This window comes from Lagopus muta, chromosome Z (assembly GCF_023343835.1).
Source record: "Lagopus muta isolate bLagMut1 chromosome Z, bLagMut1 primary, whole genome shotgun sequence".
In the NCBI taxonomy this organism is placed as follows: Eukaryota; Metazoa; Chordata; class Aves; order Galliformes; family Phasianidae; genus Lagopus; species Lagopus muta.
In genome coordinates, this window is record NC_064472.1 from 1232406 (window position 1) to 1254247 (window position 21842).

The 21842-nt window shown below is 45.9% G+C and overlaps 1 protein-coding gene across 1 annotated transcript in view; it reads left to right on the plus strand.

The window, feature by feature from the left end:
• Window positions 1–18672: 18672 nt before the first annotated feature.
• The window catches only part of ATP8B1 (ATPase phospholipid transporting 8B1), a 32786-nt gene continuing 29616 nt past the window's right edge, over window positions 18673–21842 (plus strand). The window contains exons 1-2 of the mRNA XM_048931654.1: window positions 18673–18773; window positions 18921–19064. The gene's annotated coding sequence lies outside the window, so the exon portion shown is untranslated. The remainder of the gene's footprint in view (window positions 18774–18920; window positions 19065–21842) is intronic.

A 21842-nucleotide genomic window follows, 5' to 3' on the forward strand; every position in this document is an offset into this window, starting at 1 on the left:
GTCACTGAAAGTCATCTTGCCCCCAACTGTTCACAAGTTTCACGTTCAATTTTTCTGATGGCTTTCATGAAAAATGATGTTTCCTTACCCATCACGGAAGATATTTTCCCCGGCAGGTATGCTGTCGAACATGTTGCACTCACAACATGACACAAAGTCTAAAAATCACAGAGAGACTAATTACTGGAGGAAAATTACACCAAAAGACCAATTTCTTCGTGATGGAAGTGACAGCCCTGCGCTCAGCTCCCCGGCCGCTCTGGGCAGCTGGCCCACAGGATCTATTACACCCTGTTGCATGGCACAGCATGGCATGGCACTGCTCAGCACAGCACAGCATGGTGCAGCACAGCGTGGCATGACACACCGCAGCACAGCATGGCGTGTCATGGCAGAGAAAAGCTTGGAATGGCACTCTGCAACGCAGCAAGACACAGCATGGCATGGCATGGCATGGCACAGTGCAGGATGACGCAGCATGGCACAGCATGGTGCAGCATGGTCTGGTACAACATGGCAGGGTATGGTGTGGCATGGCACACCATGGCATGACATGGCACAGCGCAGGACAACGCAGCATGGCACAGCATGGTGCAGCACGGCATGGTATGGTATGTTATGGCATGTCACAACGTGGTACACCATGGCACAGCATGACCTAGCATGCATGGCATGGTGTGTCATAGCATGACAGTGCAACACAGAATGGCATGGCACAGTAAAGCCTTGAATGCATGGCCAGTGCAGCACAGCAATGCATGCCATGGCACAGCGTTGCATGGCTCAGCACAGCATGCAACAGCACTGCACAGCATGGCAGAACAACAGCATGACACGGCATGGCATGGCATGGTGTGACAGCACGGCAGTGCAACACAGAATGGCATGGCACAATAAAGCCTCGAGTGGCACAGTGCAGCACAGCACTGCATGGCACAACGCAGCATGGCATGGCACAGCACAATGTAGCATGGCACGGCACAACATGACAAAATACCTGACCCAAAGAACGTGGCACTCCACACAAAGAGTTACCTGGAGAGCGTATATGCAGTGACACCAAAAATGACATAACATTGTGTGCTGTCCTTTTGGGCCAGATCTAACATTACTCCGCTTCACTGAGTCAGTAACTTGCAAATGCTAAGGGATGTGGTTGTGCAATTGTTCTCAATCAACACAGAACAAATACTTGAAATAAAAAGGTACTGCACCCCTTTTCTCCTTGCTTTTAGTATTTCTTATCAGAAAATAACATTAATTTTTTTGTAGAAATGGAATAAAATTAACGCTGTAATAGTTTTCAATACAGCCAAATAATCCTTCAACTGTAAGAGTTTGTATAAAGCACAGAATGCCCCAAAGATCATTTGTATGAAAGCTGGGATACGGTTGATGAATTAGTTCATAATATTTACCTAGATTATGTACAATAAATGTAATGTAAATCATTTATATCCATATACTGCTAATTTAGTTGCAATCAGAAAATAATGCAATATGAATTCACATAAAAAACAATTCTGTACAAGAAAATTAAAACGGTTGAGCATATTGTTTTATATGAAATATTGAGCTATGCAATCATATTTCTTATATGTTTTAAGCTTTGGTAGGAAAAATATATTTGTTCCCTTTGGAGCTTCTTTATATGTGTATAAAAGCTTTAATTTCAATGGCCATAAAGGGGTAGAACTTCACAAAAATGCTGTCAACATTTTTCTCTTTTCCATCAGCATTAAAATGTGATGAACAGATATTCAGGAGCGCATGGTGCCTCAAAGTTTGTTTCCTCTGTAAGTTATTCAGAGAGCTGTTCTCACTCGTGTATTAGAAGTAATTATTAGAACCTAATGACGGTTCTTTTAAGATTCAATCCAGTGGGGTAAGTAAAAAACATATTTTTTCCTACCTTTCTGCTGCACCCGACGTCCAGAACCTGGGCTGTACCACGTGGCACAGAGCTGCTGGCCACCTCCATGGCCTCCATGCCATGCAGATGGCCCCAGATGTCCTGAGACCTCACAAAGTCTGTTAAGAACTCCTGGTACGCTGAGATGCAAAGGACTGGCCCTGCACGAAGGTAGGGAGTAATTGTGCTGTTCATGTTCAGAATAAGAAGGCTTACTTTCAAGGAGTGACGCATGGACTTAAAATGACATCTCCATTTCTTTCCATTCTGGAGGGCACTGGGGTTGTCTGACTCCTTGGGCTCTCCGAATCCTGAGTTGGCTTCTGCCACAGCCAGAACCAGTGCCAGGAGGGTCCTTGGAGGGAAAGGAATGAATATTCGTAGAGAGATGAAATGCATTTCTAGGCAACATGTGTCTGTGTGATGTGCATACAGCAGATCCAAAACATGTGCATATGCACACACACACATAAGAACGATGAACTTGAAAAAGAGTGTTTCTATATGAAGGAAGGAAGGAAGGAAGGAAGGAAGGAAGGAAGGAAGGAAGGAAGGAAGGAAGGAAGGAAGGAAGGAAGGAAGGAAGGAAGGAAGGAAGGAAGGAAGGAAGGAAGGAAGGAAGGAAGGAAGGAAGGAAGGAAGGAAGGAAGGAAGGAAGGAAGGAAGGAAGGAAGGAAGGAAGGAAGGAAGGAAGGAAGGAAGGAAGGAAGGAAGGAAGGAAGGAAGGAAGGAAAAGCATTACTACTGAAGAAGAGTGAAATGCTGGAGCAGCACAGAGCTCAGAAGTGCCATGACCTATGCACCAGGCTACTGCAGAGCAAACACAGCATTGTACAGTTGGTGTTGGTTAATTCCATTAATTATGGAGCCAGTGGTGGCAGGACTTGGTGTCTCATGGTGTGAGGCCAATGGAAATGCACTTTGAGCAACCTTCTCTCAGAGAGAAGTGGACATCTCTCTGAGACCAACATTTGTTTCTGTCCATGAGGCCATCAGTGTAGCATCGCTGGTATGGCCAAGGAATGGCCAAAGATAAAGAATGATCATCAGGTCAAGGAATGGCCATGAGTCCAACGAATCATCAGTCCAAGGAATGGCCATCAGATCAAAGATGGCCATCAGACCAATGAATGGTCAAGGTCAAGGAATGTCCGTCTGGTCAAGGAATTGTCATCAGTCCAAGGAATGGCCAAAGTCAGGGGGTGATCATCAGGCCAGGGAATAGTCATCAGCCCAAGGAAGGTCCATCAGGCCAAGGAACCACTCCAGCCCCTAGGAGTTCCCATGTACTCATGTTTGGGATGGACAAAATTCAAACCCAAATTTGTAAGCTGACCTACTACTGCTGTGATGCTGGAAAAGTCCATCCTAAGAGCTCATCCCAGTCTAATTCTTTGGAAAGTTAAATGTATTTCAGCTTTTCTGTGCACAGATAAATGCACAGCAAAACAAAGCCATGAAGGCAATGGGTTTCACAGGGGTTGTAACGCAGATTACTTACAGGTGCAAGCAAGGTCTGGCTCTTCAGAAAAATGAACTGATAAAACACACTTTTTAGATTTCCAGATACATCTTTCCAGCTCTCAGTATAGCCCACAAATGAATTCCACAATTACAAACCGTCATTTTTCTTTGATTTAGCACCATTCCCTCCAGGAAAAAATTCCCCAGGTTAAAGCACTTTGGAAAATATTCCACATATGTGTCCACACTGTTATGTTTCCCCTCTCTAGTCCCTTCATATTCATCTGCTCAGCTTTCCTCTCCTCACAAGGGTAAGTGCCTTCCTCTTCCAAGTATCCCTTTGAAACCCATTTCACCTGAAAAGCCAAAAGTGTTTCACTGCAGCAGGCACTCCTGCCCCCAGGCCAGCCCCATTGCACTGCACAGTGACCCCTTTGGGGGCAGGAATGCAACTAGAGGGGTTCTCAAGCCCTGTGGCTCAGACAAGTGAAGAGGTGTAATAATAGTTAGAATGGTAATCTTCCCTTTAAGTGTATCTCTTCATATACAGCCAGATGAAAAATTCCCATTTTCCTGTTGTAAGCCACGTTTTTCCCAAACCAACCCTTCCTGCTTTTCCTTGCAGACCCCTCTCGGTTCCCTTCTTGGGGGATCTGAAGGACAGACAGTGCCTTACCAATCCACATCCCACAGCTGTGCTTATTGATACTCATGTCGCCATGCGGAGCTTTGGATCTATGGAGATGTAAATCAAGAAAAAAGAAATAGCAAAAGCTTAAAAATGAGAATGGATAAATTAAAATTTCATGAAAGTTTGCTTTGGGGAAAAAAAAAAGCATTTTCCCCAGTGAATGTCATGCTTATTACCTTCCTGTTGCGTTGCCTGAGAGCACAGAGAAGAGAGGCAGTGGTCTTGGTGAGTAAAATACATGTTTCAAAGGTTAGAAAAAGCCACCAAGCAATTGCTATTGTCTCTTCTCTTTTGTCACAATGCTGAAAGTTGGAAGTTTCACCTAGTGTTAATAATATAGCATTAGCTTCACATGGCTGCTTTGCTGGAGTTAAACCAACACGGCTCCTGCTCATCCAAACCAAAACTATACAAGAAAACAACAGCCTTCATAACACGCAGTATAGGTCAGCACCAAGCGTGACAGCAGCCTTAATGCAAATCAACTGCTGTTCTGAACTCCTGCAAAACTTGCCACAGGATTATCTACAGTGAGTAGAAAAATGATACAGGAAATCATGGGACTGTGCAATGCAGAGGGAAGTCCTACATGTTCCTGCTCGGTAATGTGGAGATGTGGCAATTGGGAGCATGGTCAGCAGGAAAGGTGGGAATGGGCTGGATTTGGTGACCTTTGAAGTGTTTTCCAATCTTCATCATTCTGTGAAGCTGCATCCAAGCAGTGAGTTAGTATTGTGATGGACAGATATTCATCAAACACAAACCAACACAGCTCAGCTGGTCACAAATCATTTGCCTGGATAATTTGGGAGTTTGTGAATAACGGGCTCCACCAATAGAATGGATTTACATGGGAGAGCTCAGCACAGCCACCAGCACCCAGCACAGCTCATCCCTACCTGGACCAGGCAGGAGGTTTCCATGGCACATCACTGCCTTCCTCTGCAAACCCATCACCTGCACTGTGCCAACTGAGGAAACTCAATTTCCCTCTGCACTTGATGCAGAATATTTCCCATCTTTACTCTGTTATGATTATACCAGTGCAACTGAATGGAAAACAAGGCCCAGCAGATTTAACAACAAAAGAAACAGGAAACATTTCTGGCAGAAATTTGTTTTTGCTTGAGCATTTGGTAGGTTTGACAATACTATCTTTACGAGCACCAACAAATTCTGCAGCTGATGATAGAGGAGATCCTAGGAAATTAGATGATGTTGTAGAATGTAAGGTATTTCAAGAGTAGTTGGGAAATGTCTGCAAGAATCTAGCTAGGTTTGGCTCTCAGGCAGCCAGTGCAGCTGGAGAAAGGAAGCTGAAGGACACAGTGAGTGTTGGGATGTTCCATTGGCACACCAGCAGATTGTCTATAGACGAGGTGCTCTACAGCATCCAGCCACCATCGACGCTTTGCAGCCCTTTGCCACCACCAGAGCTTGTGCCCACACAGTTTAAAAATACATTAGCTCCTTGTTAGTCCTGCTATCCTGTGCGGGATCTCATGAGCTGGATGTTGGAACTGAATGATCTTCAAGGTCCCTTCCAACCTAAGCCATTCTATGATTCTACAGTTTCAGCTGCTGTAATACAGTGAAGATGTATGTGGGGAAATCACTCACAAAGCTTCTATCTGTTGCATCTGTAAGTTCTGGAGTGTTGATTAGTTAAATACATAATTATGAGATAGCCTTGAAGGCAAAAGCAGTAAGTAGTGAGTTTTGCTAAGGATTCTCCTGTTGATGTGATTATACCAAGTATACCAAGTATACCATATAATTAAGCACAAATTAATTTTTCTCACAAAGCACATCACTTAGGCAAAAGAATGCATTTTTTGAGGAATGTTAGCGTCTGGTTCATTAATTACACAGCTTGGTTTCACTGGGAGCTGGAGCTGCAAGTTCAGCCCTCAGTTGGGAACTTCCTTGGGAAGTGCTGGGACTGCACCATTGGTCTCCTCTGGTAATCAGAGCCCTTCAGCTTGTTCAGAGCCACTCTGATCTTACTGGGGTCTTACCCAAGTTTTACCAGTCCAGGCCAAGTGATCGTGCTAAACGATTGACTTTTTAAATTGTTTTTTTTTTATACCAGCATGACAATTTTATTCATTTTTTCAACAGTGCCCGGAGAGTGGGGTCCAACAGCCCCATAATGGTGGCCCACCTTGTGCTTGGCTTCAGAGCATCAATCCAAGGCACAAAGCACATAGGCAAGGTGTAGGCAATAATAATTAAGAGCATCCCAAAGTCCTAAACCTCTGCCCTAAGAGAGACTCCTCCTTTCCAACACTTTGCTTCAGAGTGAATCAGGAAAAATGAAATAATGAAAACATTTATGCAATGGAAACTCCAAAATATTTCAGTTTGAGAATCACCTTTTGGAAATGAAGCAATTATTTTAAATACTACACATGAAGCACGACCTCAAAACCAATTGCAATGTTAATCTTTCACTGTTTGTGAATCTTTTTCAGAATTTATCAATTGAATATATTTTTTTAAACTGGAGTGTTGCCATAAGCCATGCCAGTTCCAATGAAAGGGTATTTTCCAATGAGAACTCATTCAGATGATTTCCTTTCTGCCAGCTTTAGCTGCACTGACTTGTTGAAGCAAGGGTTAGGAATTTCTGGGGGATAATGGTTTAAGCATGCAGCCTCACAGCTCATTATTAGGAGTTCCTCATCTGGAGGAAAATCTCTGCTAACAGGAGGAGCTCTCAGGTTGAAAACAAGTCTTCTGATTGAATTTCTGCATACAGCTTTTTTTTTTTTTTTTTTTTTTTCCTGCCTCCTACACTGGAAGCAGAATTATGTAAAATTACATCATATGATAATTTATTGTTTATGAATTGAATGAAATTGGAAGCAATAGCTGAATGACTAAAGCATGACATTGGAGATCACGCCCTTACTTCATTCCAGAGTAACAGAAGATTGCTGCACCCTGACACATTTACAGCACCGAATGCAGGAGTCGGCCATGTGTTTCTCTTCCACCCACAGTGCCCTGAACTGTGGCAGGAGAACTCCACAGGAACGAGAATCCTGTAGGAATGAATGGAGATCCCCATAGGAATGAGTGGAGATCACCATAAGAATGAGTGGAGGTCCCCCTAGGAATGGATGGAGATCCCCATAGGAATGACTGGAGAACCCCACAGGAATGACTGGAGAACCCCATAGGAATGACTGGAGATCCCCATAGGAATGAATGGAGAACCCCATAGGAATGAAAGGGGAGCACGGCTGCGTGGCTGCGAGCGGATATGAAGAATTCGGTGAAGTGCTAGATTAGGGTTTTTAAAATAATTGTGATAAATGATAGCATCTGCACACAGTAATTTCCCTCAAGATGTGTTAGATTAATTTTATGAAATTAACATCCAGAATAGCAAACATTAGCCATTTGTGTGACCGAGGCTTGGAATCAGCTGGAGCTCTCACAGCTTTTGAGCATTTTGAATGCAGAGAACAGCACAGCTTTGGGGGGGACAAGAGAGGGAGCCCAGCCCTGAACCAGGACAGCCACAGGGCAGCTGCTTCTGGGCTCCCATGGGAGCCCTGAGGGGCTGTAGAGCTCAGGGCTCTCTGCTCCCCAGAGCCTGCCAGAGGGAGAGAAAATATGTTTTTCTGGTTTTTCCTTTTTAATGAAGAATGCAAAGTGTAAACTTCATTATTATTTTTTTTTTTTTGATCCTTTGAAGTGCGTTTGCACCTGTGTGCATCCGGACTGCTAAACCAAGGAGCCCTGGGCAGCAGCTCACCTGCAGTCTATGCAGGCTGCATAAGCACTGCCTGGTGCCCCGCACAGACTTTCTTCACCACCATTCCCTTTACCTCCATTTTTACATAGCATCTCCAGAGCCAAGTGTTCGGGAGCAATTACAAGCTTGTGCAATGGACTGAATTGTATTTTCTTCTCTCAGAGAGAGGTCCAGTCACTGGCACGGGCTGCCTAGGGAAGTGAGGAGCCCCCATCCCTGGAGGTGTTACAGGACCGTGGAGATGTGGCACTTGGGGACATGGTCAGTGGGCATGGTGGGGTTCGGTTGGATGATCTTGGGGCCTTTTTCAACCTCAATGATTCTGTGGTTCTATTATTAAAATATTTAGTGAGTTTTACTGGGAATTTATACAGCATTCTGTACATACAGTGCTGGTCGATGCCCCCCGTATTAAAATTAGTTGAGGCATGCTTCCAAGGAAAGGTACTAAAGTAGTACAGGAACTCCAATTAAGGTTTAAAATTGGTATTTGCAATCAATGTTTCCTTGCCAAGACCCAGAGGAAGGAAGAATGGCCAGCAAAAGAGACAAAAGGAAGGAGGTGTGTGCACAAGGCTCTGCTTATCCCCGTAGCTGTGCAGCTTGCCACTGGGACAGGTATTGACCAATACCAGAAGAAAAACCTTCCAAGCACACAGGAATTCTCAGTGCCAAGCAGCCCACACCAGCATGCTGTATGGAACAGACCCACAGGTCCCATCCTGTGCTGTTGGAGGTGGGAAGTGGAAATTCCCTAAACAAGGCAGCGTTGTGCCCAGCTGAGAAATTTCTGCATGCTGTGCAAACAGTGACGCTGAGCTCCTTCATCTCACAGCAAATCTGCTCTGGGTTGGACTTCCAACGGCAGTGAAGAGCCATCTCTGGCTCTTCGTCCTGCACTCCCTACACAGAGGAGCTCCACAACATCCGCTGTCTCTGCCACTGCAGCCCAGCTGGGCAGTTCGAGAGGAACAGGGAAGAGTCACAGTTAGCAGAACAACAAATTTAAACTTGGCAAAAGTAATGAATTTTATTTACAAATACAGGTAATGAGGATTACAACAGAAACACTACCGAAACTCCATCTCAAAAACAATGATTTATTGGTAATGGCATTAAATGGAGTCTCAGGCTATGGTCAAGCAATTATCCAGGAGCTGTAGAGAGAAGTGAAGATCTCAGCTGGCTGCAGTAAGGCCTTCCAGTGTCTTGCACATCCTTAGTGGCTCTCTCTTTTTTTGCCAACTACCTGATAGAGGAAAAGACAGACAGTGGCAATGAGTGGTGAACCCAGCAAGCGGCACTGAACTTCTTTTTTTTAGTCAGCATCAAAAAATGAACAACCACAACATTTTTCAACTACATTAGTGCAGCTGAGCATGCACTGCTGCATGTGAAGAAGCTGTGAATCCCTCTGAGGTGCTGAGGGCTGCAAGACACAAGAAACTCTTATCTTCAGTGTGAATAAAAGCAGCAAAGTATCAGTCTCACTTGAGAAGAGTTAGAAGACAGGAACTGCACAACACATCACATTTAGAAATGTTATACACCCAGCATTGGACCTCAGAATGCTCTGTGAAATAACACAGCAGGAAGAGAACCACGGGGTGCTCCAACAATGTTTGTTCCTTTCCCTTGGCGACCCTACTGTGTAAGTGCCTGACAGCATCTACCTTACCATGCAGCTCCTGAAGCTGAGAATGATCTGGAAGTCATCAGATTTTCAGTTATTAAAATGATACACAGCAATGATTTCAGTTTGGTGACAGATAGCCTAAGAAACTGCATGCTACTACAGGGATGCCCAGAGTGAGTTTTAGTCTTGGTTGTGGGTCTGAGTCCCACCAGGGACCGAGCTATAAAGTGTTGAAGTCCCACGACTGGGTTTAGGTCTTGCAAGAGATTGAGGTTGTCAACCTGTGTTCCACCAAAGTTGCTGGTATGGGAGTGAAACAGCCCTCTGGATAGGGGATCCCAAAGTGTCCTCCTTTGGGGTGTATATTCAGATACCCCAAAGGAAATGTTTTTGGGAGTGATCCATTGGGGTGAAAGAAATTGATGGAATTCTGTAAACATTGGTGGCTGAGGTAACCCCTGGAAAACCAAGAAGAATGGCCTGCCAATGGATCTGTTAGTCATAACACCATCTTGCAATTAATGTGGTTTTGTAGAAGGGGATGAAAGTGGGATGAAGTGGCTTATTTTGAATTGCTCTTCGAATTGTTGACACAGAAATTAGAAAAGATTGTGGACTTACGCCCAAAGGCCACATGATGGCGATCTTAGACAAGGATAATCAGAGAGCCCTTAGGTGGTGTTGATCGGCGGTGGGGCCAGGTGAGCGCAAATGGGGGGAAGAGGAAAAGAAATACAGAGAAATGAAGTAAATTCAAGTTTGGGACGAAGAAAACTAAGCAGAGATTAAATAAATTTTGAAATAAACTTGAGTGTGAGGAGGAAGAAAGTCAGCAAGAGGGAGAGAGCTGATTGAAGTCCCATAGCAGGATGTACACAGATGAAGGGTCTGAGAGCTGCACAGGAGCCTTTGGGGCAGGCAGTGGGACCAACTCGAGCAAGAAATGCTGAAAGCGTCGTTTTCAGTGACAGATCTGCTAGGAAACACTTTGATTTGAATCTGGAAAAGGAAAGGGTTGCCTTCCTCTGCCTGCCACATACAAGCTGTTTTGGGAAAGGGTACCGGCTGCCTCACGAGAAATAACCTCACCATCTCCAAGGGCCAATGCAGTACGGGGATGGAGAAAGGCTACATCTCAAATTTCGGAACCCAAATCTGAACAGGAGCTGAGAGCATTGCTGAGCATGGCCGGATGGTGCCGCTAGTGGACCGTAAATAGAACGCTCTACGAGGGAGCGCAAAGCAAAGGACGCCTCTCTGGAGGGCTCTCGAAGGACTCGGGAGTGGGAGATGCCTCTACAAAATTAAAGCAAACCCTGATGAGTGTTCCAGCACGAGTGCTTCCTTTCCTAAGCGCTTCGGTGGGAGTTCTACTTCTCCTTTCATAATGTTATCTCCATAAGGCTGGGGGAATTCAGGTTTTCATTCTGTGTTTCTGTTTCTCTGATGTCTTTCTTTATCATTTCCAAGCCACAGAAGGCTCATTAACAACTCAGACTCCAAAACTGGAGTTAATGTTGCTAATCTGCAACCACCTGTGTTGGACACTCGATCTTTGACTTGGAACACACCGGCTGCTGCTGCAGCACCGTGTGGGTGCGACTCGCTGGCTGTTGCTCACTATTTGCTTGCTGGTGCTGGGCCACAAACGTGCAGTAGGGAAGAAGTTGTATCCATCTTGCACAGACAAGAGTGGAAGTACTGAAAGCTGCTCCTTCTCAGATCAAAAGAATGGTCTAAAACGTGAAACTTCCACCTCTTACCAGCCTAAGCTCCTTCTCATTCACTGAACAAAGCTGATACAGCAAGCACCAGCAGCCATGAGGAGGCCTCTGAAAACTTCAGATTGAAGAATCTCCAAAGAGCTCTGCTATTTTTGATTAACAAAACTAAAAAGTGAGTTTATGGGTCTGACCTTAAATAAAGCAACCCAGCAACCCAGTGAAAAGACACGTTATGTGCCATCAACACAGATTTTGGTGAGGTTCTGCCCCATTTTTACACATCCATCTCTTTATCATACATGTATGATTTTCTGCCCCATACAGCTCATCAGTCTTGTGAAGTATTTTTGAATTTTATTAAAGCAAAATATTGACTTGGTTAACTTAAAAGATTTATGGAAGAGGGGTTATATATCCCTCTCCCACAGTTTTCCAGAAAGACCCACCCTTCTTTAAAATTATAAATAACAAATACGTAATACCACAAGGAATGAACTAATTGCCTTCTCCCTCTCCACCTCACTCCCTTCCTCATCTCTCCTGCCCATCTGGATTTCTCCTGCTCTACTTCCACGTTTCTCTCTCTCCTACGATGTCCCTAACTCCCTAACTTCTCTTTCTCAATTGTATTTCATACTTTGACAGACACACCTCGAGGCTGCCATATGCCAACAACAGGCATACTCCCCAGACTGAATATTTACATGCTTCCTCTGATGAAAATTTATAATGAAAGTATATTTCTAAGCCACTGTGTTTAAACAAATTAACAGGGAGAAAAACAGAACTTACCTCCCTGTGGGTGCACACACATAAATGTATTATTGGACATTTTTGCAGCCGAGTACATTTCTGGATAGCGGATGCTTCTCTGCGTGTTCATTTTAAGTCTAGATTTTACTCTAAATTTCTGTCAATAAACTTTTCTGTAGAGAGGCGATGCACAAAAAGAGGGCAGACCAAACCGATTTATTTCCAGCCCAGCAGGGGGGGCTGCCGAGATCTCATTCAGGTCCCTGAGATTACCCTGCTAGAAATCACCTCCTTCAACTGCTTTGGAACGACTGAATGTTTGTATGACACTTTGAATTTGTAAGTGATGCTATTACTTTAATACCTTTTTCTGTCCTGATGATCCTGTTGTGGCACTGAATTTCTGCAGAATTACTGCAGGCATTGCCCAACAGAGCCGGTTTCAGCTTCACACCAGCAGCACTGAGGGAAGTGAGAAAGCAGCAAACTGCTCCAAATGTGCACAGCTGTGTGTCCAACAATGCAGGTCACCATATCAAAAATGTGCAAAAATAATTGCTCGGAGCTGAACGGTGAAATGCATCAAGCGTATGCTAAGCAAGAATAATGCTCCCTTAAGGAAGACACACAAAAATGGCAAATGACAGCTTGCTGTACAGATTGCAGGGAAGAAAGGTGACAGCCAGAAAATACAGGATTTTGATTTGTGAGAACTCGTTGGAAAAAGAAGGGAAGGGAAGGGAAGGGAAGGGAAGGGAAGGGAAGGGAAGGGAAGGGAAGGGAAGGGAAGGGAAGGGAAGGGAAGGGAAGGGAAGGGAAGGGAAGGGAAGGGAAGGGAAGGGAAGGGAAGGGAAGGGAAGGGAAGGGAAGGGAAGGGAAGGGAAGGGAAGGGAAGGGAAGGGAAGGGAAGGGAAGGGAAGGGAAGGGAAGGGAAGGGAAGGGAAGGGAAGGGAAGGGAGGGGAGGGGAGGGGAAGGGAAGGCAAAGGGTAAGGGGAGGGGAGGGGAGGGGAGGCAGGGGAGGGAAGGCAAAGGGTAAGGAGAGGTGAGGAAAGGGAAGGGGAGGGGAGGGAAGGCAAAGGGTAAGGGGAGGGGAGGGGAGGGAAGGCAAAGGGTTAGGAGAGGTGAGGAAAGGGAAGGGGAGGGGAGGGGAGGGAAGGCAAAGGGTAAGGGGAGGAGAGTGGAGGGGAGGGGAAGATGTTTTACATAGGAACAGAGACTTCTGTAACATCTAAGTGTATATATTTGAAGGATCATCATCAGGAAAGGGAATGTATAGAAAGCAATTTTTTTTATCAGTTGGAATTGGAGATGAATTTTATTGTCTGCAGAGGATATAGTTACAAACTGAGCCCGTTGTTATTTTAAGCTCCCATGCAAAGGTGCTGCTCCATGGTTACATTACGGGCTCATATCACTGAGTCTTCACATACGCAATGAACACAGGGTGTGAACTGAAATTGCTGATAGCAGCACCATGAAATTGCATCATGCTGGACTGCTAGAGCAAGAAGTCAAGGCATTCTTGGGCACAGTAAGCAGAGGTATGAGAAAGAAGAGAAAGGTAGGCAGAATTCACAGAGCAATGAGGAAACATCAGTCTATGAAGAATACATGGCAAGTTCAGCAATACAGCCTAGACTGACATTCCAGGCAGTCAGAGATGGAAGTAGGTGTGCAGATACATTCTGATGAAGTCCACAAGAAAGCTATCATGATACAAAAGCGACAACCTCTACCTTTTGGTGAACCTTGGTTATTGTTATGCCTTATACACAAAGGACCCTTCAAGGAGGTCCTCAAGATGCATGCTACCATCACGCTATGCAGACCCAGGATGAACAAACAGGACTGTTATTCACCTGCAGGTCAATCCACATCAAGCTCTTAGGATATGGAGAAAATCATTTCTCAGTGCTGTGTCTGTTTAAATCAGGATGGCACAACTTACCTACCAGATGGAATTTTGCAAAGGGAAATTTGTTTAATCCTGAAATACACCTGCATGCAGTAGTGATCAGAGGCACGAAAATGAAATATATTTGGTCTGCAAATGTGAAAGCTACCATTAGCATTTTGAACCAGGCAGTGTGAAATTGGAACACGGCTGGAAGAATAAGGGAGAGAAAGGAATTATACAGGAGAAAGATTCAGAAACAGAGTAGGAATAGAGGAGAAATTTAGATGTATTTGCTGTAACCAGTCTAGATCAGGGTCTGCAGGTGGCAGCAGTGGGAGCTTCTGCACACTCCGGATCTCTAGGATGGTCACTGTGTTTTCCTCAAATACAGGTAGTATTTGCCTGCACCATTAATCACTGTCATAGTAATTAATCACTGCAAGAAGTCTGTTGTGTATTGGTGGTTTTTTTGCTTTGTTTATTTGTTTAATGTGTCTAGTAATTTTCTTCCAGACAGGGCACCAAACAAACCCAGTTGCGCATACAGATGCCTGCCACAAACTGATACACAAACCATCTGGCCCCAGGCATGAAGTAGCTGCCTGGACAGAAATAGAATTCTCAAAGGCATAACAAAAAACCTTCGCTTTTTTGTTAACCCAAAATGATACTGATTTTAATTAACATGGTTTCATTTCTATGAAAGGGAAGAGTGATGCAGGTAGTATAAGAGAAAGGAGTTAAAAGACAGAACTCTGGAATTCAGCCTTAGATTTTAGATCTAGGGGGGAAAAAAAGTCTATTTGAATAAGCCTTTTCTAGGCACAGGGAAATTCAATATTGTTGCTCCTGAAAAATAAACCAAGTAATCTCTTACATCTGCCAGTCTGCAACAATGGTCACTTTCATTACAGAGCAGCATCCACATGCTGCAGGTTTCACTTCTGCAACACTTGCTCATAAACGAATGGCTAGACCATGCTAACCTTACTCTCCCATACATATACTGATCAATTACACTTTTGTTAGCTAAGCCTGCAGTGAGGGAACAAAAATCTGACAGTTTGATGATTCATTGATTAGAAACAGCAAGAAACCAAGCATGTTCTCTTTTTATCATTTTTTCTTCCTGCTTCTATGCATGATCAACAACGAGACTTGTGTTAAGCCAGAAGGAAAATACGTTAAGATAAAATGTAGATTTCTCATTTCAAGAATGCTGCTGCTGGTAGCCCTGCAGCTGGCCATGACACTGAACCTCACCACCTGAAGCACAGTAACATACCTCCAAGGGAACACCTTCCAGGGAGGAACGATTCCTCCCTCCTGGCTGAAATTATTGCATATAATTGCATTATGACAGTGTTCTGCTGTGTGAAGGATCTTTTCATTCCGTTCAGGTTTGGTCACTGTGGAAAGATCCAGCCCCAGCTAGGTGCTAGTGTTAAGGGTCAGCACCATTGGCAACCGTAAGTGTGCAGAGCGGCAGCTCGGCTGCTGCCCTCTGAGTGCAAGAAGAGGAGCTGGGAAACAGCATCTGCTGTTTGAGGAGAAACTAATAGGAGCCATGCGAACAGGCAGCACAGTGAAGATCTCAAAGCTGTACCCAGTGTGCATTTGAGCAGTTCTCGTTGGCCAGATGCCTGCCCTTCCTGATTGAGTGCTTTCCCCTTATGCTTTCCCCAAGTACTGCACAACTGCTCGTGGAGCCTGGGGACCCTGCTCAGCTCCTGTCTGCACCCCCCTGCTACTCCCACAGGTGCCACTGAACACAGTCAGCTGTAACACATCCAAGATCCAGACCTGCCCACAGCAAGAATGGATCAACACAGGCAATGCAACACCAGAATACACATATTTCCCCTGTGCAGAGACAAGTACCATGCTGTGGGTGCAAGTGGGTGAGTCTCAATCTGCCCTGAGGCGTATGGCTTCAGAAGCAGAGCCGCAGGACATGGGTAGCCAAGCAAAAAGCAGAGAGAATGTAGCAGAGCAACTTTTGCTGAAGTTATTGAGGCTTCACGTAAGGTCAAATAAAAAATAAAAAGTTTCATTTAAATGAAAAAAAAAAAAAGCTGTGCTGATTTAGGGAGAAACTGACGAAAACAAATATTTATCTTACTGTGGTCAGCATCAGAATCAAAAATAGAAAGCATTATTAAAGAAAGAGCATGTTAAACACTGAAGTGCTTGACTGATGTTACATTTCCCACCATTACTTTAAGAGAGAGCAATGATTTTCCATTTCTCCTGTTTGATCAGATGTTGTGGTTTAACCCGGCAGGTTGCCAAATGCCACAGTCATTTGCTCACTCCCCTGTGCTTCTCAAAGGTATGGGGAAGAGATTTGGGGAAAAAGCCAAGTAGAACTCGTGGGTTGAGCTAGAACAATTTACTAAGAGAAAACGATAACAGTAATGACCAATATATATTACATGAATGTGTCTAACAAGTGATGCACAAACGATTGCTAACCCCCCCTATCCAATGCCCAGCTAGCCCCCAGCAGCAGAAGAGAGTGAGATGAATTCCAACCCCTTCAAAACTCCTTCCACACGATGCCATATGATATGGAGTATCCCTTTGGCTAGTTTAAGTCAGCTGCTCTGATTCTGTTTCCTCCCAGCAACTTGGACCCTTTGCTGAGAATGGCCTTGACTTAGCAGGCAGCTGTAAAATAAACATTTGTGTGTTATCAACAGTGTTTTTCTCCTAGAACCAAGACATAGCATCATACCAGACACTATGAGGAAATCAGCTCAGTCTCAGCTGAAACTAAGACATCAGATCAGCAAGCACATCTGCATTTCCCCTGCCATAAACGGCATTATCCGTGAATGAAAGTGCACGCAGAAGTCTTGTGCTCATTTTTTAAATATTTCTTTATTCCTTAGGAATATTTAGTGACCATTTTCCTCTAGGCCGGGCTACATAATACATCTGAAAAATCTTTTCAATGGCACTACATTTCACATTCCTTGTCTCTCATCAAACACAAACTGCCAAGCCCATCCTACCAATTTCCTTCACAATGCCAAATGCAGTGAATACTTGCAAGGGGCACTAAAATTTCCTGAGTGCCTCTCAGAAGGCTTTCTTCCCTGTGTGTTCCTACAGCTCCAGTTTCACCCTCAAAGGACAACCAATGCTTCTTATTTATCCATAATAATTCCATACTGGGATTGCCTCAGGCTCTGATTATCCTGCATCCCCTGGTTAGGTGTAACCATCACACTGAAAGACATCGATCATTTCGCCATTCACACACATCAAGACATGTTGCTTTTGCCATCGCACAGCTGCCAGTTTGTCTTGAGCAAATCACGGCTCTCTGGGGCTGTGCTATGCAATATTTATTAAGTCAGAATAATCACAGAATGATAGAATGGTTTGTGCTGGAAGGGACCTTTAAGATCACGTAGTTCCAGCCCCCTGCTATAGGCAGAGACACCTCCCACCGCACCAGTTTGCTCACAGCCCCATCCAGCCTGGCTTGATTGCTTCAAGGGAGGGGACATCCACAACCCCTCTGGGCAACTTGTTCCAGTGTCTCACCACCCTCACAGTAAAGAATTTCTTCCTAATATCTAGGCTACATCTTCCCTCTGATAGCCGAAAGCCATTTCCCCTTGTCTTGTTGCTACCTGCCCTTAAAAAAGTCCCTCCCCAGCCTTCCTGTAGTCCCCTTCATGTCCTGGCAGGTCACCATACCATCCTCCTGGAGCCTTCACCTCCCAGATCTCTCAGCCTGTCCTTATAGGGGAGATGCTCCAGCCTTTGATCATCTTTGTGGCCCTTCTCTGGACCTGCTCCAACAGCTCCATGTGCTTCTTGTGCTGGGGGCTCAGTACTCCAGGTGGCCTCAGGAGAGCAGAGCAGATGGGCAGAATCACCTCCCTCGACATGCTGGTCACACTTCTCTTGATGCAGCCCAGGGTACAGTTGGTCTCCTGGGCTGCAAACACACATTGCTGGCTCTTGTTGTAGTCAAGTCCAAAGAAGTCATAGAATCATAGAATGGCCTGGGTTGAAAATGACCTCAAAGATCATGTAGTTCCAACCCACTGCTATGTACCAACAGCAGCCCAGGCTGCCCAGAGCCACATCCAATCTGGCCTTGAATGCCTCCAGGGATGGGGCATCCACAGCCTCCTTGGGCAACCTGTGCCAGAGCCTTACCACCCTCTGAGTGAAAAACTTCCTCCTAATATCCAATCTAAGCCTCCCCTTCTCAGTTTAAGACCATTCCCCCTTGTCTTATCACCGTCCACCCTCACAAACAGCCGTTCCCCCTCCTGTTCATGCGCTCCCTTCAAGTGCTGGAAGGCCACAACGAGGTCTCCCTGCAGCCTTCTCTTCTCCAAGCTAAACACTCCCAGTTTCCTCAACCTTTCCTCGTAGTTACGTGCTCCAGCCCTCCGACCATCTTAGTGCCCTCCTCCTGCCCCGCTCCAAGAGCTCCACGCAATCCTGCGCCTGCAGCCTCCCAGGCGTTACCCCACTTCACCGCTGTGTCCGGGCCTCTCAGCCCAGCTCAGTGCCCGTCCCACACCTCAGCACCCGACCCAGGCCCGGCTGCAGGTCTGTCACAGCCTCTCCCTCCCGCTCCGACGCGTGACTGCCAGGCTCGCGGCCGCCGCCGGCGCGGCGCCTCCCCCCGCCCGGAACCCGTCCGGCCGGTCTGGCGGCAGGCGGAGCGGCGGCCGTCGGGGCACGAGCGGTCGCTCAGCGGGCGTGGGGGCCGGGAGCCGCGCACAGGTGGTGCGGGCGGGCGGTGCCGAAACTCGGGGCGGGGGCCGGGGTTGGTGCCCGTTGGCCTAGGCGAGGCGTCCTGCGCCTTGCGTTTGTGGTGAGGTGTGCGGGAGCGCGGCCGGACCTGGGGCTGGAGGCAGCGGGGAGGGAGGGCGAAGCAAGGAGTCGAGCTTCGAGGTCTGGGCAAATCGTTTTGTTGTGGTCTTTCTTTCCTTCTTTCTTTCTTTCTGTCTATCTGTCTGTCTGTCTTTCAGGACACCCGAGCCTGAAGGCCGTGTGTTTTGTTGTTGTAAAAAACGTGAATGCCTGCACTTGCTCGCTTAGGAACGCCGGGCGAGGCGATGCGGAGCCGTGTCCTGAAGCCGGACGTCGACCCGGCTGCCGACCCGGCCGCGCCGCTCGCTCTCTGAGCTGCGCACCGAGGGAAGGACGGGGCGTGCTGCGGATCCCGCTGCCTGCACCGCGTCTGTGAGTCGGTTTCCTTCCTCGTGTGTGTTCTTGAGGAAAACACCCTTGGTGGTTGTGGGTAATTATCCGTTAGTTCGTGTTTGTTCAGCCTTTAGAGCAGTTACAGGAGTCCATGTTAAGAAACTGTCGTGGTTCTGTAGCAGAGCGCTGGAGGTTACTCGTGAGGCTGAAACAGCTGCCCAGAGAGGCTGTGGATGCCCTGTCCCAAAAGATGCTCAAGGCCAGGTTGGATGGGGCCCTGGGCAGCCTGGTCTGGTATGAAATATGGAGGTGGTGGCCCTGCGTGTGGCAGGGAGTTGGAGATTCGTGATCCTTAAGGTCCCTCCCAACCCGGGCTGTTCTGTGAGGCTCATCAGGCTGCTGGCAGATGGAAAAAGCTTCTGACGGACACAAATCTGCATCTCAGCCCTACTGTCTGCTGCTTTGTTTCCATAGCATCCCTCCTCCAGAGGCCTAAGTACAGCAGTGTTAAATGGACTGGCACACGAGGTGTCCTTCCACTGAGTGAATGTCAGCAGAGACACTGAAACTGCAGGCACAGCATGTGCTGCTCCTGGCAGTAACTGTACTGCCTTTGCTCAGTGCATGGCAGGCAGCGGGTGCTGCAGCTGCAGGGAGCCCAAGGGCTGGGCATGTTGGTGGGGCTGCTAACAAACTTCACTGCCATGTGTTCCTTAACTCTATAATTGTCTCTAGATAACGTGGGTTTAATTCCCTGCTGAAGGTATCCGTATAAGCTCAGATTTACTCACAAGTTTTCTGCTTGGATCTGTTTGGTTCTGTTTTATTTGGCTTTCTTTTCTGAGACTGATTCAAACGTTGAGGGGTGTTTGGTCTGTGTTTTTCTCCACCAGTCTCCACATTGATATTACTGAAGATCGCCTTAGAGTGTGGTTGCTTGTGCATCTGACCCAAACCTGTGCTTGTCCCTTTGTTAATCTGTAGGTAATGCAAAGCAGTGCCCTGTAACTTGTGCTCTTCATTCAGAGCCTCTGAATATTCCAGTCCCTTGGCTTGCAATTTGTGATGTTGAATTCAACAAGCCACTTGCTTGCTTTGCATTGAAGTCCTCTATTTAAATTAGCTGGAGTTAATTTTCCGTCTTCTTTTGTTGCTGTGGCTTTTATTTTAATGTCACTGGTGTTCGTACTGGGCTTGACAGGTAATGAGCTGCCTGTATTTAGATACTGGGAAAGGTTTGATTGATTTTGTTTTCATTACGAGGGGTTTTGATGTTCTTCCTTGGCAGTTTCTTTTACCTGGCCTCTGCTAAATGAGGTGCTTTGTTTAGACGTAATTGAATGCAGGATATTAGCCGGGAGCTCCTGAAACCCAACCCTGGCTCTGTCTGTGACTTACCATGTGGCCTTGGGCAAATCTCTTACCCTCTGTGACCTGTGCTTGTTGGGGTGAAGGATGTGGTTCCTGCCTTGTCCGCTGCAGACTGAAGGTTCAGGACCTTCAGGCTCTCAGACCCGTTTGCAAGTACTCAGGGACAGTGCACTGCTTCTGCATCTCCATTTTTTGCCAAGCTCACGAAGTTATTCTGTGACTTAGAGTGATCCGTTTAGTGCTGTGTTGTGTTGTTGTTTTTCTCATCTATTCTTAGAACCAAAAATATGAATTTCAATCTGACCAGCAGATTAAAGCAGACCTGGGCAAACTTGTGGATGCCTTTGTCTATAGGCTGGTGCAGAGTGATGCGCAGGAAGGAGCAAAGAAAAAGCGTGGAAGGGTGAGCACTGGAGAGAAAGCAGTGTAATCAAATCCAAGGACAGCACCAGGAGGAGGGTAGGAAGAGGAGGTAGCATGAATGGCCTGGAGATCTGATCAGAAATAGTGCTTTTTTTGTCCAACAGCTCCCTCAGGCCATGCTGCCTGCTGGGCAGCCCAGGAGAGTTCCCAGCTTTAATGGTGATGGGAAAGGTGCAGTAGCTGCAATCTGCAACTGTGATCTGTAGCGGGAAGTAACTTGTACGGTTTAAAATGCCTGCTGGTTTTGATGGAGAGGTGAAACACTTGAGAAAATAACTGTTGAAGTTTCCAAAACGTCTTCCAAAACAGTTCATATATGCACAAAAATAATTAATTCTTCCTTTATTAATCTAAACCATGTAGTTTTATACCATGAACCGTGGGAGGAAGTTTAATAATCTGTGTAAAATCCAGGTGGAAACCCCCGCAGAGTAGCAAGGCTACAGCTTGAACAAAGGTTGCCTTCTTTATTATCATTTGCAAAGATAACTTGGCATAACTTGGACTTTAGGAGAAGGAAAGTCCATATCTGTTAATGAAAAATCCTAGTGCAGATAATGGGTAAAATTAGCGTTTTGTTTCTGTAAGTGCCCTCATCTTCAGCCATCATTGCTTGGCTTCAGACAGTCGGGACTGTGAGCTGTGGATCTGTCTGCTGTCAGCTTCCAGTTTTCAGTAAGTGTCAAATTAATCCCTTCCTTCTGTAGAGTCCTTTTGGCTCATAATGATAGTTTATTTATGTTAGAATATTCTTTGTGTTCATTTTCACACGTTCAGTAATTTTGTAACTCATTGATCCTTGCGGTTTGGTGAAATATGTTTTTGGAAGGACCCGTTTTAGTGAGTGGTTGCCCTTGGTGACTTTATCCTGGAGCTAAGAGTGGAAGGGAAGGCAGGTGAGGAGAAGTCAGCTATTCACTGGATTGTAACCATCTTAAATCTGTCTTCTTGTGGTGGATGTCAGTGCTGATGTTACTGTTCGCTGTCAGTGATGATGCAAGGTGCCTCCACTATGGTAATGTT